This window comes from Globicephala melas, chromosome 7 (assembly GCF_963455315.2).
Source record: "Globicephala melas chromosome 7, mGloMel1.2, whole genome shotgun sequence".
NCBI lineage: Eukaryota > Metazoa > Chordata > Mammalia > Artiodactyla > Delphinidae > Globicephala > Globicephala melas.
In genome coordinates, this window is record NC_083320.1 from 1642793 (window position 1) to 1655685 (window position 12893).

At 44.4% G+C, this 12893-nt stretch overlaps 1 pseudogene; it reads right to left on the reverse strand.

Moving 5' to 3' along the window:
• Positions 1–8607: 8607 nt before the first annotated feature.
• LOC115852072 (NADH-ubiquinone oxidoreductase chain 5-like) lies at positions 8608–12420 on the reverse strand (annotated as a pseudogene).
• Positions 12421–12893: the final 473 nt, after the last annotated feature.

The window sequence follows — 12893 nt, forward strand, 5'->3', positions numbered from 1 at the left end:
ATGAACGCATATATGTAGAACACAGAAAAATGGTACCGATGAACTGGTTTGTGAGGCAGAAACAGAGACACAGACGTAGAGAACAAACGTATGGACACCAAGGGGGGAAGGGGGTGGGATGGGATGAACTGGGAGACTGGGATTGACATAGATACACTAATATGTATAAAATAGATAACTAATGAGAACCTGCTGTATAGCACAGCGAACTCCACTTCACTGTACAGTAGAAACTAACACAACATGGTAGAAAACTACACCCCAATAAAAAATAAATAAAATAAAAAGTCATGGGCATTCCTGTATATTAGCAACTATTAGTTAGCAAAGTTAAAACAAGTTTCTATTACTGAGAAGTAGCCAAACAACGAGGAGCGAATCTAACAGAAAAGAAGCAGAACCTATAAATCCGGGCAAACTGCATTGAGGCACGTGAAGAACACGTGACTAAATGGAGACTTGCTGGTTCCTGCAGAGGAGGGCTCAATGTTGAGAAAATGTCTATCCCCCTGGAATTAATGGGTATGTTTGGTGCCATTCCAATAAAGAGTCTAATCAAATATTGGGGAGAATTTGATAAAATAATTCCAAATTTTATTTGAAAAAAATAAACAAGTAAGATTGGCCAAGAAACAAAACTTCAGGCTAGGAGGGATGGATAGGAGTGATGTGAATAGCGCCAGGTGTTAATATTAGTCTCATAAAGGCCCAGGTGAGCACGTCAGCAGCAGTGAAACCAGGGGGCAGCCAGGAAGCCTCCTCTGCTCCTCCCCCAATTTCCCACCTTCCATTGCTCTCCCTCTGGGTAGACAGGGAACGAGGTGAGGTGGGCAGAAAAACCTCTGAGCGACGTCCTCCTAAGGTGCTGTAGTGGGTTGAACGGTGGCCCCAAAATGATGCATCCAAGCCCTAAGCCCCAGAACCTGTGAATGTGACCTTGCTTTTGCAAAAAGAGTTTTTGCAGAGGTAACTAAGGGTCTCAAGATGCAGTCCTACTGGCTGACCCAGGTGAGCCCTAGATCCAAGCACAGATCCTTTAGAAGAAACAAAAGAGTAGACGCACCAAGATGTGGAAGAGGCCACGCGAAGACCAGAACGATGGGGCCACGAGCCAAGGAACACTTGGGGCCCCCGGAAGCTGGAAGAGGCAGGAAAGAGGGAGGCCTCTGGAGGGAGCACGGCCCTGTCCACACCTTGATGGAGGACTTCTGGCCTCCAGAGCTGGGAGAGGGTAAATGTCTGTTGTTGTGAGCCACCGGCGTGTGGTCATTTGTTAGGGGGCCAAGGAAACAGATACCACTGGTCTCTGAACAGGCGGGAGTCAAGAATGGCTATTTGATGTCTCTATTCTGACGAGTCCCTCCCTGTCCCTCAGGCCCTCAAATTCCCACAGAACCTCCAAGTTCTCTCTGTTGGGGACGTTGCCCACCGAGGGGGCTTAAGGATATAACCCTAAGGGTAACATATGGTCTGTGGACCTCACAGTCAGTGGTCCCAGGAGCGGCAGACAGCCATCTTCCACACCCCCTAACGTGCCCCTGCAGGCTGCCCCCCGGCTCAGCACCGGCTCCTCCTTCGATGCCAGCCTGGTCATCACCCTTTATATGCCTCGGGAGGGATCACTCTGACTCCCAACTGCAGGGACGCACTTGAGCTCTCTGAGATGCCCTCCAGTGCCCCGCCCCTCGGCTGGGGAGGGCTCCAAGCCCACAGCAGCAGCTCCAAAAGCTGCCCTCTCAGATCCTCCCTCATCTGCTCCACTGGAGGGGTCAAAGCATCATCAGCCATCCTTAACCATCCACTTCCTGCAAGTCCTTCAGAGGGTAGGTCTAGCTTCAGTATTTAATACCTACCTTCTCAACTACCTGTAACAGGGTAGGTCTAGCTTCAGTATTTAACACCTACCTTCTCAACTACCTGTAACGTAAAGAACATTTCACTCTTTAGAAAACTGACAACTTAAATCAGTGGGAGAAAGGATGGTTTATTCAAACGTGGTGCTGGGAAAACTGGTTTACTACTTGGGAAAAAAGGTAGATCCAGAGACAGCAAAACAAACCCAGATAGATGAGGAGGTTAATTCTGAACGCGTGTACCACGTGGATGAGTAGCCACCTGGCCTAGGGGAGAGAAAAGCTTTTGTTTGTGCAAATTCCAAAAAAGGAGACACGAAGAAACCCAGCTACATAATGACAAAAAATCATTACTTCAAAAGTAAATTAAATAAAAATGCAAAGAGCGATCTAGGAAAAAAATATCTTCAACACACATAACAAAGGTTTAATATCATTAATATTGAAATAAAACTTGCACATGAATAATGTGGTTGGCAGTCTCCAAGATGACCCCGAATGACCCCCACCCCCATGGTGTTCATGTCCTTCTGTGTCCCCCTCCCCGTGAGTGTGAGGGGACCCATGACTTGCTTCCAACCAGGAGAACACAACACAGGAGATGGCTGGCACGTCTGCAATTACTCTACGTAAGACCAACGTCCACTTGCTAGCATTCTCTCTATTGCCTTCTCTGTTTTCATGCTTCCATGGAGCAAGCTCCAAGTTGAGAGGAGTGACCCCACATGGCCAGGAACTGAGGACAGTCCCCAGCCAACAACCAGCAAGGAGCCAAAGCCCTCAGTCCAACAGTCCACAGGCACAAAATGCTGCCAACAACCTCAAGAACCTGGAAGTAGCTCCACCCCCAGTCCAGTCTTCAGAGAAGACGCCAGCCCTGGCCAACACCTTCACTGCGGCCTGCGAGCCCCCGAGATGAGGACCCAGCCTTTTGTGCAGGCCCCAGCATGCAGAGTTCCTGAGGGCAGATGGACAGTGGCCTGGAGGAGGGACAGAGGAGCCTTGTGAAGGGCAGACCGGAGGAGCACAGACTGGTCCAAACGCAAGGGCAGACACAGAGGGGAGTGGATGCTCCGTGAGCTCATGTCCATATCCTGTGGAGAGAGGACCACACAACAGCAACTGAACCCAAAGGGGCAATTTCATGCACCCTCTCCTGTAAGCTTGGCCCAGAGGACCACAGCCCCAGGGGAGGCGGCCCCTCACTGCTCCCCTGTCCCCTGTGCCATCAGTCGGACATTGCCCTCCCACAGGGGTAGGGGGATCCGTACCGTTAGGGCTAGAGTCGGAGCTAGGATTGGTGTGATGATAAATATGGAGGTGAAGGATGTAGCTGGTCGGAGTGGCTCTTTAGTGAATAGTTTGATCGTGTCGGCAATGGGTTGAAGTAGGCCGTGTGGCCCCACAATATTTTGTCCTTTTCGGAATTGTACGTAGACTAGGATTTTTTGCTCTACTAATGTTAAGAATGCTACAGCTGGGCTTCCCTGTGATTCAGTGGTTAAGAATCCGCCTGCCAATGCAGGGGACACGGGTTCGAGCCCTGGGCCAGGAAGATCCCACATGCTGCAGAGCAACTAAGCCCGTGTGCCACAACTACTGAAGCCCACCTGCCTAGAGCCCATGCTTTGCAACAAGAGAAGCCACCACAGTGAGAATCCTGCGCACGGCAATGAAGAGTAGCCCCCGCTCACTGCAGCTAGAGAAAGCAGCAATGAAGACCCAACGCAGCCAAAATAAATAAATTAAATAAATAAATAAATAATTTTTTTAAAAAACAGAATGTTACTTCTAAAAGAATAGGAATAACAAGCATTAGGATGTTGATTATAAACATTTTGTTAGGGAGAGGGTTTGAAACTCTGAGTATAAAGGCTTAAGTTTTATGCAATTACCGGGCTCTGCTACCCTAACTAAACCCTGCTCTCGGGTGGTTCTTCAGTGTTTGCTTACTAAGTTGAGATTATATCATTAATTGCTTTGAAGGTGCTTGTTTAAAGTGGGCCATATTTCTCTTGTCCTTTCATACCGGGGGAAATACATAATAGATAGAAACTGACCTGGATTGCTCCGGTCTGAGCTCAGATCACGTAGGACTTTAATCGTTGAACAAACAAAACTTTAATAGCAGTTACACCATTGGGGTGTCCTGATCCAACATCGAGGTTGTAAACCCTATTGTCAATATGGACTCTAGAATAGGATTGCGCTGTTATCCCTGGGGTAACTTGTTCCACTGATCAGTTTTTGGATCAATAAGTGATATTATGCTTTGACTAGTGGGTCTAAGCTTTAATCACTCGTAGGTTTTTTTGTGCTCTGAGGTCACCCCAACCAAAATTGTCAACCCATGTGCAGTTTTGTTATCCCTTGGCGGTTTAACTGTGTTTTGGGGGTTGATTAATTGAAGCTCCACAGGCTCTTCTCGCCTTATTTTGTCATCACTTCTACCTCTTCACAGGGAGGTCAATTTCGCTGATTAAAAGTAAGAGACAGTAAAACCCTAGAGTGGCCATTCATACAAGTCCTTATTTAGAGAACAAATGATTATGCTACCTTTGCACTGTCAGGATACCACGGCCGTTTAACAACTGTCACTGGGCAGGCGGTGCCTCTAATACTAGTGATGCTAGAGGTGATGGTTTTGGTAAACAGGCGGGGTTTGTGTTTGCCAAGTTCCTTTTACATGTTTTAATCTTTCCTTGGGCGCACACCTGTGTTGGATTAACAGTATGTTTAATAAATAGTCTAGTGTTGGGTTATATTTATTTACTGCTAACGATCGTATATTATTAGTAGCTGATGTAAACCTGTGCAAGGAGAAATACTTCCTGTTACTCATATTAACAGTATCGCTTCTATAATTTTATAGATTAGTCCAGCAATAAGCCTAGGAGCTGATTTATTTAATATTGAAATTAAGATACATTTATTGTTGAGCTTGAATTCTTTCTGAATTGGTGGCTGCTTTTAAGCCAATTATGGTGCCGTTTGTTTTTACTCTCTAGTTAAGGTTGTACCCGTTTCTAAAAAGCTGTACCTTTTTAGACTAACATTTAAATATACATTGAAACTTATAAGAGGTCCTTAGTATTATTTAACGTTCAACCAAAATTCTTTTCCTGGACAACCAGCTATCACCAGGCTGACTAGGCTTGGCACCTCTACTTGTAAATCTTCTCACTATTTTGCCACATAGATGAGTTTGTTCTAGTAACTGTTCATAAGTAGCTCGTCTGGTTTCGGGTGGTTTAACTTAAGTTCTCTTTGTTAAAATATCGCTAGTTAAATCATTATGCAAAAGGTACAAGGGATAAGCTTTGCTTTTTGTTACTCGTAATTTTCTTTCCTCATTCCCTTACGGTGCTTTCTCCATGGTACCATTAGTATTTAAATTTCTATCTCCGATACTTTAGGTGTTGGGTGAAGGTTTTATTTGTTTGGTTCGTGTTAGTATGGTGGGAGGGCTGTGGGTCAGGTTTAGTTCAAGGCATTCATAGGCTATGAAACCTTCTAGGTGTAAACTAGGTGCTTTATTTAAGCTACGCTTTGGTGTATCCAGGTACATCTTCCAGTATGCTTACCTTGTTACGACTTATCTCCTCTCATATAATTGACTAGCATTTGTTAATAAGTTGTGGTTTTGTCATAGTACCTGGGGAGGGTGACGGGTGGTGTGTGTGTGTTTCGTGGCCTTATTCAATTAAGCACTCTATTCTTCTTTTTTAAACATCTTTATTGGAGTATAATTGCTTTACAGTGGTGTGTTAGTTTCTGCTTTATAACAAAGTGAATCAACTATACATATACATATATCCCCATATCTCCCACCCTCCCTATCCCACCCCTCTAGGTGGTCACAAAGCACCGAGCTGATCTCCCTGTGCTATGCGGCTACTTCCCACTAGCTATCTATTTTACATTTGGTAGTATATATAAGTCCATGCCACTCTCTCACTTTGTCCCAGCTTACCCTTCCTCCTCCCCGTGTCCTCAAACCCATTCTCTACGTCTGCATCTTTATTCCTGTCCTGCCCTTAAGTTCTTCAGAGCCTTTTTTTTTTTTAGATTCCATATATATGCATTAGCCTACAGCATTTGTTTTTCATTCTGACTTACTTCACTCTGTATGACAGACTCTATGTCCATCCACCTCACTACAAGTAACTCAATTTCATTTCTTTTTTATGGCTGAGTAATATTCCATTGTATATATGTACCACATCTTCTTTATTCATTCATCTGTCGATGGACAATTAGGTTGCTTCCGTGTCCTGGCTATTATAAATAGAGATGCAATGAACATTGTGGTACATGACTCTTTTTGAATTATGGTTTTCAAGCACTCTATTCTTAATTTACTACTAAATCCTCCTTTGGTTTTTAGGTTTCATAAAAACTTTCACGCAGGTAAGAGAGTGTTCTTGGTGCAGAAAATGTAGCTCATTTCTTCCCACCCCATGGGTTAACCTTGACCTAACATTTTTATGTGTTATAGTTGTGCTTACTTTTGCTCCTTTTTAGGGTCTGCTGAAGATGGCGGTATATAGACTGAATTAGCAAGGGCCGGTGGGGTTTATCAGAAGAGGGACACCTGCCGAGCGGGTTGGTGGTTTCACGCAGCCTGGTGATTAAGCTCATGGTCTAATGGACAGGATATGCATGTTGACTAGAATTGATTTGACTGAATGTACTATGTACTATTAATAATCTATATGTATATGCAATACTAATAATAAGATGTACATGCCTATAAGCATGGGGTAGATAGTGTAATGTACAATTATCCCTATAATGTAATATGTACATATAAAGTATATGTACTTATTAATGTGGTAGTACAAGTATGAACGATGTACATAGTAGTTTGTGATAAAATGGACTGTTTTAATACTGATACAGTACTTAATAATTTTGTAAATGTCATAATTTCAGGGAATAGTTTAAGTAGAATTTCAGCTTTGGGTGCTGGTGGCGAAGCTTAGGGCTTCTTCCTTGAGTGTTAGGGAGGTGTGTTATTCTCCTCTTCTGGTTTACAAGACCAGGATAATGTGATGTACTACAAAGACTCCATTTCAGGAGATTGTTTTCAATGATGCTAGTTACTGGTATTAGCACTAGAATTAAAAGAAAGTATAAAATAGATGCGAGTTGTCCGATAATGATGAAGGAGTGTCCTCCAACCCATGTGAGTGTTAGTAGGTGTGCCACTAGCACTCAAAATACGATCTGGCTAAGGGGTCGGAACGTTATGCTTCATCTTTTGGATTTGTGGAGTACTGGGATAAATGTTAGAATCAGGGTTGAGAGGAATAGGGCTAAGCCTCCTCCTAGTTGGTTGGGGATTGATCGTGGGATTGCATATGTGAATAGAAAGTATCACTCTGATTTAATGTGTGGTCGTGTGTCGAGCGGGTTTGCTAGGGTGTAGTTGTCGGGGTTGCCTAGCAAGTTCAGGGAAAATAGGACTAGTATTAGTGAGGCTAGGATTAGTAGTAGGGCACCTAGGATGTCTTTGATTGTGTAATAGGGGTGGAATGGAATTTTGCCTGTGTCAGATGGGATTCCTGTGGGGTTGTTGGATCCCGTTTCGTGGAAAAATAGTAGGTGGACAGCTGCTAGCACTGTGATGATGAAGGGGAGAATAAAATGAAAAGCGAAGAATTGCATGAGTGTTGCTCTGTGTACAGAAAAGCCACCTCAGACCCATTCGACAAGAGTAGTGCCAATGTACTGGGTTGCTGAGAGCAGGTTTGTAATGACTCTTGCCCCTCAGAATGACATTTGTCCTCATGGTAGTACACAGCCTATAAATGCAGTAGCTATAACTGTAAGCAGTAGAATAATTCCGATGTTTCATGTTTCTAGAAAGGCATAGGACCCATAACATAGGTCACGTCCTACATGAATATAAAGGCAGATAAAGAACATGGAAGCTCCGTTTGCATGTAGATATTGAATGATTCATCCCTAGTTAACGTCTCCACAGATGTGTGCTACCGACGAGAAGGCAGTTGTTGTGTCTGCTGTGAGGTGTATTGCTGGGAATAAGTCTGATCAGGCCAATGCCTAGTAGAGAGCCAAGGTTCCATCATGATGAAATGTTTGATGGGGTTGGGAGGTCAATAAATGTATTGTTGATTTTTGTTAGGGGTGTGTTTTTCGGATGTTGGTCCTTGGTGTTCTTATAGTTGAATGACAATGATGATTTTTCATGTCATTGGTCATGGTTGGAATCCATGTGAGAATGATGATGATGTATTTATTTTAAGTGTTATTTTTGTGATCAGTTCTGTGAGGGTTTCTTCAAAACCTTCGCCTATTTATGGGGGCTTTGGGTGGATTGTGAGTGGTGGTATTGGGTGTGGGATCGTGTTGAACTTTGGTGGTTCATTTTTAGGTTTGATGGCGTTTTGGGCTTAATCAGGGAGGATATTAGTTGCGTTTGGCTATACGACGGCTATGACCACTGAGCAGCATCCTGAGGTTTGGGGTTCTAATAAGACTGTCTTGGGAGCGTTTCTTTCAGGGTTGATAATAGAATTTTTGATGGTATTTTATACTTTAAAGGACGAGGAGGTGGAAGTTGTGATTCAGTTCAATGGGTTGGGAGACTGAGTTATTTATGATACTGGTGACTCTGGCTTTTTTAGTGAGGCGGCTATAGGGACTGCGGCATTGTATAGTTACGGTACCTGGCTGGTGATTGTTACTCGTTGGTCGTTGCTTATTGGCGTTGTGGTTGTCATGGAGATTACTTGTGGTAATTAAATAAAAGCACACTAAGGGTGAGAGTAATGAGGAACGATAGGAAGTATAGTCTGATAAGGCCTTTTTGGCTTGAGATTAGCATGGAGAACTTTAGTTGAGTAAGGGATGTGGGTTTTGGTAAAATGTTTGTTTTCTAGTCAGATTAAGTCCAAAAGGGAGGATGCTGACTTCTGGCTTAGGTTTCGGTAAGGAGGAAGACAGTACATGATGGTGGAGAAATATCCTAAGAGACTAGAGAATTCAAGGGTATTTGAGGGGTGGATGAATTTTAAGTTCTGTGTGTTAAGGTTGATTTCGAGCGCCAGTGTGAAGCCTAGGATGGTTACTGCAAGCGCAGTTAGTTCTAGATGTAAGGGTGTGGTTACTAGGGGGATGTGGTTGGAGATAATGAGCCCAGCAAAGACATTTCCAATTAGTAGGCGTTTGATGGCGTTAATTAAGAGGGGGTCGTTTTCATTGATGGGGGTTCGGGGAAAGAAGCGGGGTTGTCCTAACAGAGAGAAGAAGACAATGTGGGTGCTATAGACAGCTGTGAGGGAGGCGGCAATTAGAGTTATTAACAGGGCTCAGGCGCTGGTGTAAGACGTATGAGCAGCTTCGATGACCAAGTCTTTAGGACAGAAGCCGGTGAGGAGAGGCCTCCCTGTTAACGCCAGACACCCGGTAACGAGGGCTGTTGTGCTGAAGGTAAAGCCTTGAACAGGCCTCCTATGTTTCGAATATCTGGTTTGTCGTTCAGCCTGTGACTAATGGATCTGGAGCATATGAATAGCATGGCCTTAAGGAAAGCATGCGTGCAGAGGTGCAAGAATGCTGGATAGGGTTTGCTGATGCCGATCGTTACCGTTAGTCGGCCTAATTGGCCTGAAGTGGAGAAAGTGATCATTTTTTTAATGTCATTTTGAGTGAGAGCACATATAGCTGTGAATAGGGTGGTGAGGGATCCTAGGCACAGTGCTATTGCTGGAATAAGTTTGCTGTTTTCTGTTAAAGGGTGAAATCGAATAAGTAGGAAGGCTCCTGCCACAACTATTGTGCTTGAGTGGAGCAGGGGTGACACAGGGGTGGGGCCCTCTATTGCTGAGGGGAGTCAAGGGTGGAGTCCACATTGGGCTGATTTTCCGGCTGTGGCTAGTACGAGTCCTATAAGGGGGAGGTTCGAGGGATTTAGGTCGAGTATAAAAATTTGTTGCAGGTCTCCTGTGTTTGAGTCAAACAGGAATCATGCTGTTGATATAATGAGCCCGATATCCCCAATGCAGTTATGTAAGGTTGCTCGGAGAGCAGCTGTGTTTGCATCTGTGCCTCCACACCACCACGCAAGGAGTAGGAAGGGTATCATTCCAACCCCCCCCCATCCAATAAAACGCTGGACGAGGTCATTGACCGTAACGAGGATTAGCATGGTGATGAGGAAGAGGAGTGGGTACTTGGAGAACCGGTTAATGTAAGGGTCTAAGTGTAGGTACCATACTGAGAGCTCCATAATGGACCACGGAACAGATAATGCTACTGGTACGAATATTATTGAGAAGTAATCTTTTTTTTTTTTTTTTGCGGTACGCGGGCCTCTCACTGTTGTGGCCTCTCCCGTTGTGGAGCACAGGCTCCGGATGCGCAACCTCAGCGGCCATGGCTCACGGGCCCAACCACTCCGCGGCATGTGGGATCTTCCCAGAACGGAGTACGAACCCGTGTCCCCTGCATCGGCAGGCGGACTCTCAACCACTGCGCCACCAGGGAAGCCCGAGAAGTAATCTATTTTGAAGCTAAGTGTTAATTTAAGGGTTTGGACAGTGATTCAATGTCAGTTTGAAATAATTATTTCTTGGCCTGTGTGGAGGAATATTATTGCTGGAACTAGGCTGGTGATACAAGCACGTGAGACGGCATTTTTTACGTATGGTGGATTTTTGTCCCTTCTGTAGAAATCTGTGTTAGTTATTATAATTGGGTTAATTAGTGTTAGTGTGTGACCAGAGCAAAAGAGGAAAATAGGTTTATTACTTGGAACTGCACCAGTTTTGGGGCTCCTAAGACCCATGGATAACTGCTATCCTCTAAAAGCCTGAAAAAGCCATCTGTTAGGCATGGGAGCAGGAAGTAGCAGTTCTTCAGGTACTTTCTCGGTAAATAAGAAGTCTCAGTCTTCTGTCGCTAGATTCACAATCTAGTGGTTTTTTTAACTCTACTTACAATACAGGGGGCCCAGGATGATTTTGGGATTTAGTGAAAGGAGTAGGAGGGGTAGAACGCGGAGGGCTATAGGAGCGTGTTCTCGTGTGAAGGAGGGTGTGATATTATTAATATGGTGTGTGTATTTACTGTGTTGTGTCGTAATTAGTATGTATATAGAATATAGGGCTGTAATTACAATGTTAGTTCCCATTAAGATAATGGTCAAGTTTGATCATGAGAAGGTTGACATAACTACGAACAGTTCTCCGATTACGTTAATAGTTGGGGGCGGGGCTACGTTGGTCAGGCTCGCCGGTAGTCGTCAAGTGGCCATCAGTGGGAGGAGACCTCAAGGGCTGTGCGGCTGACGGAAGAATACGCGATGAGTGATTTTAGGTCTGTTTGACGTAGACAGATTGAACTGGTTACGATTATCCCTCATGAGGAGAGCATCAGAAAAGGGTACGCCGCGAAGTCTATCTGGGGATTGAGTATTGCTGTAGCTCATAACACGCCGTAGTCCCCGAGTTTTAGTGATGCGGCTGCAAGGACTATAGAGCCTGTGGTGGGAGCTTCTCCGTGTGCTTTGGTAGTCAAAGGTGGAGGCCATAGAGGGGTGTTTTTACCATAAAGCCTATTGTGCAGGCTAGTCCTATAAAAACGTTGGATCAGGAGTTGGGTAATGCTTGGGTTCAATATTGAAGTACGAGGGAATTCAGAGAGCCCGTGGTGTTTTGGATCTCTACTAATGCCACTAGCCGCGGGAGTGATCCTGCTGGTGTGTAGAATAGAAAATAGAGCCCTGCGTTGAGTGGTTCTGTTTGGTTACCTCATCGAGTGACGATGATGAGTGTAGGAACGAGTGCGAGTGACGATGATGAGTGTAGGAACGAGTGCGAGTGACGATGATGAGTGTAGGATCCAGTGCGAGTGACGATGATGAGTGTAGGAACCAGTGCGAGTGACGATGATGAGTGTAGGAACCAGTGCGAGTGACGATGATGAGTGTAGGAACCAGTGCGAGTGACGATGATGAGTGTAGGAACTAGTGTGGCCTCGAATGTGATGTCACATAGAGTTAGTTCTGTGGCGGTAAATGTTAGGATTACAAATGCTTGTAATATAATTAGTCTAGTGATGCGTAGTTTTTTCGGGTCAGCGATTCTTTGAGCAGGTGAGACTGACTGGCTATAATATCAGAGGTAGGAGTATATTGTCAAGATCAGTAGCGGTGCAGCTAGGGAGTCGGAAAAAAATATTAATGAGAAATTAAAGCTATTGTTATTAAACTGGTTAAGAAGAAGCAGGCTTGTGGGGCTAACTAGCAGGCTATGGGTTGTAGTGTTAATTCAGATTATACTGTTTTTTGATAATCAAGTCAGTGGTGTTAGTATAATCGTAGGGATGATAAATTTTAGCATTGGAGGAGGTTACGGTTTTGTACGTAGTTGGAGCCATACGTGTTGATACTATTACTAACAGGGATAATCTGAGCGCGGCTTCACGGGCTGTGAACACCGGTGGGGTGATGGGTATTGTGCTGGTGAAGGTGAGGTGTGAGTTTCAGATTATTAGGGTCACCAGGATGTATAGTGATAATATTACGCCTTCGAGACATGATAGTGAGGACAGTAAGTGGGATAGATATATTAGCAGCCCTACAAGGGATACCGTGAAAGCTATAATAATATTTATGTCCACTAAAGACACTTGGTAATTATGAGTTTAGTCATCATCTAATGAGTCGAAATTATTTGTTTTGTTTTAAACGAAATACCATCTTCAGTCCACTCCAGTCCTTTTTGAGCTCACTGTAGGCCAGACTAATTGCCAATAATGAGATTAAAAGTAAAACCATGGTGAGTATTGTTTTTAGATTACTTGTTTGAGTTGCTCAGGGGAAGGGCAGTAGGAGGGCAATTTCTAGGTGGAAAAGGAGGAATGGGATTGCTACTAGGAAAAATTTTATGGAAAAAGGCAGGCGGGCGGATCCTATGAGGTCAAACCCGCATTCATAAGGGCTTGTTTTCTCTGCATACATGTTTAGCTGGGGGAGTCAGAAGGCGATGAGTACAAGCAATGAGGCCAGTG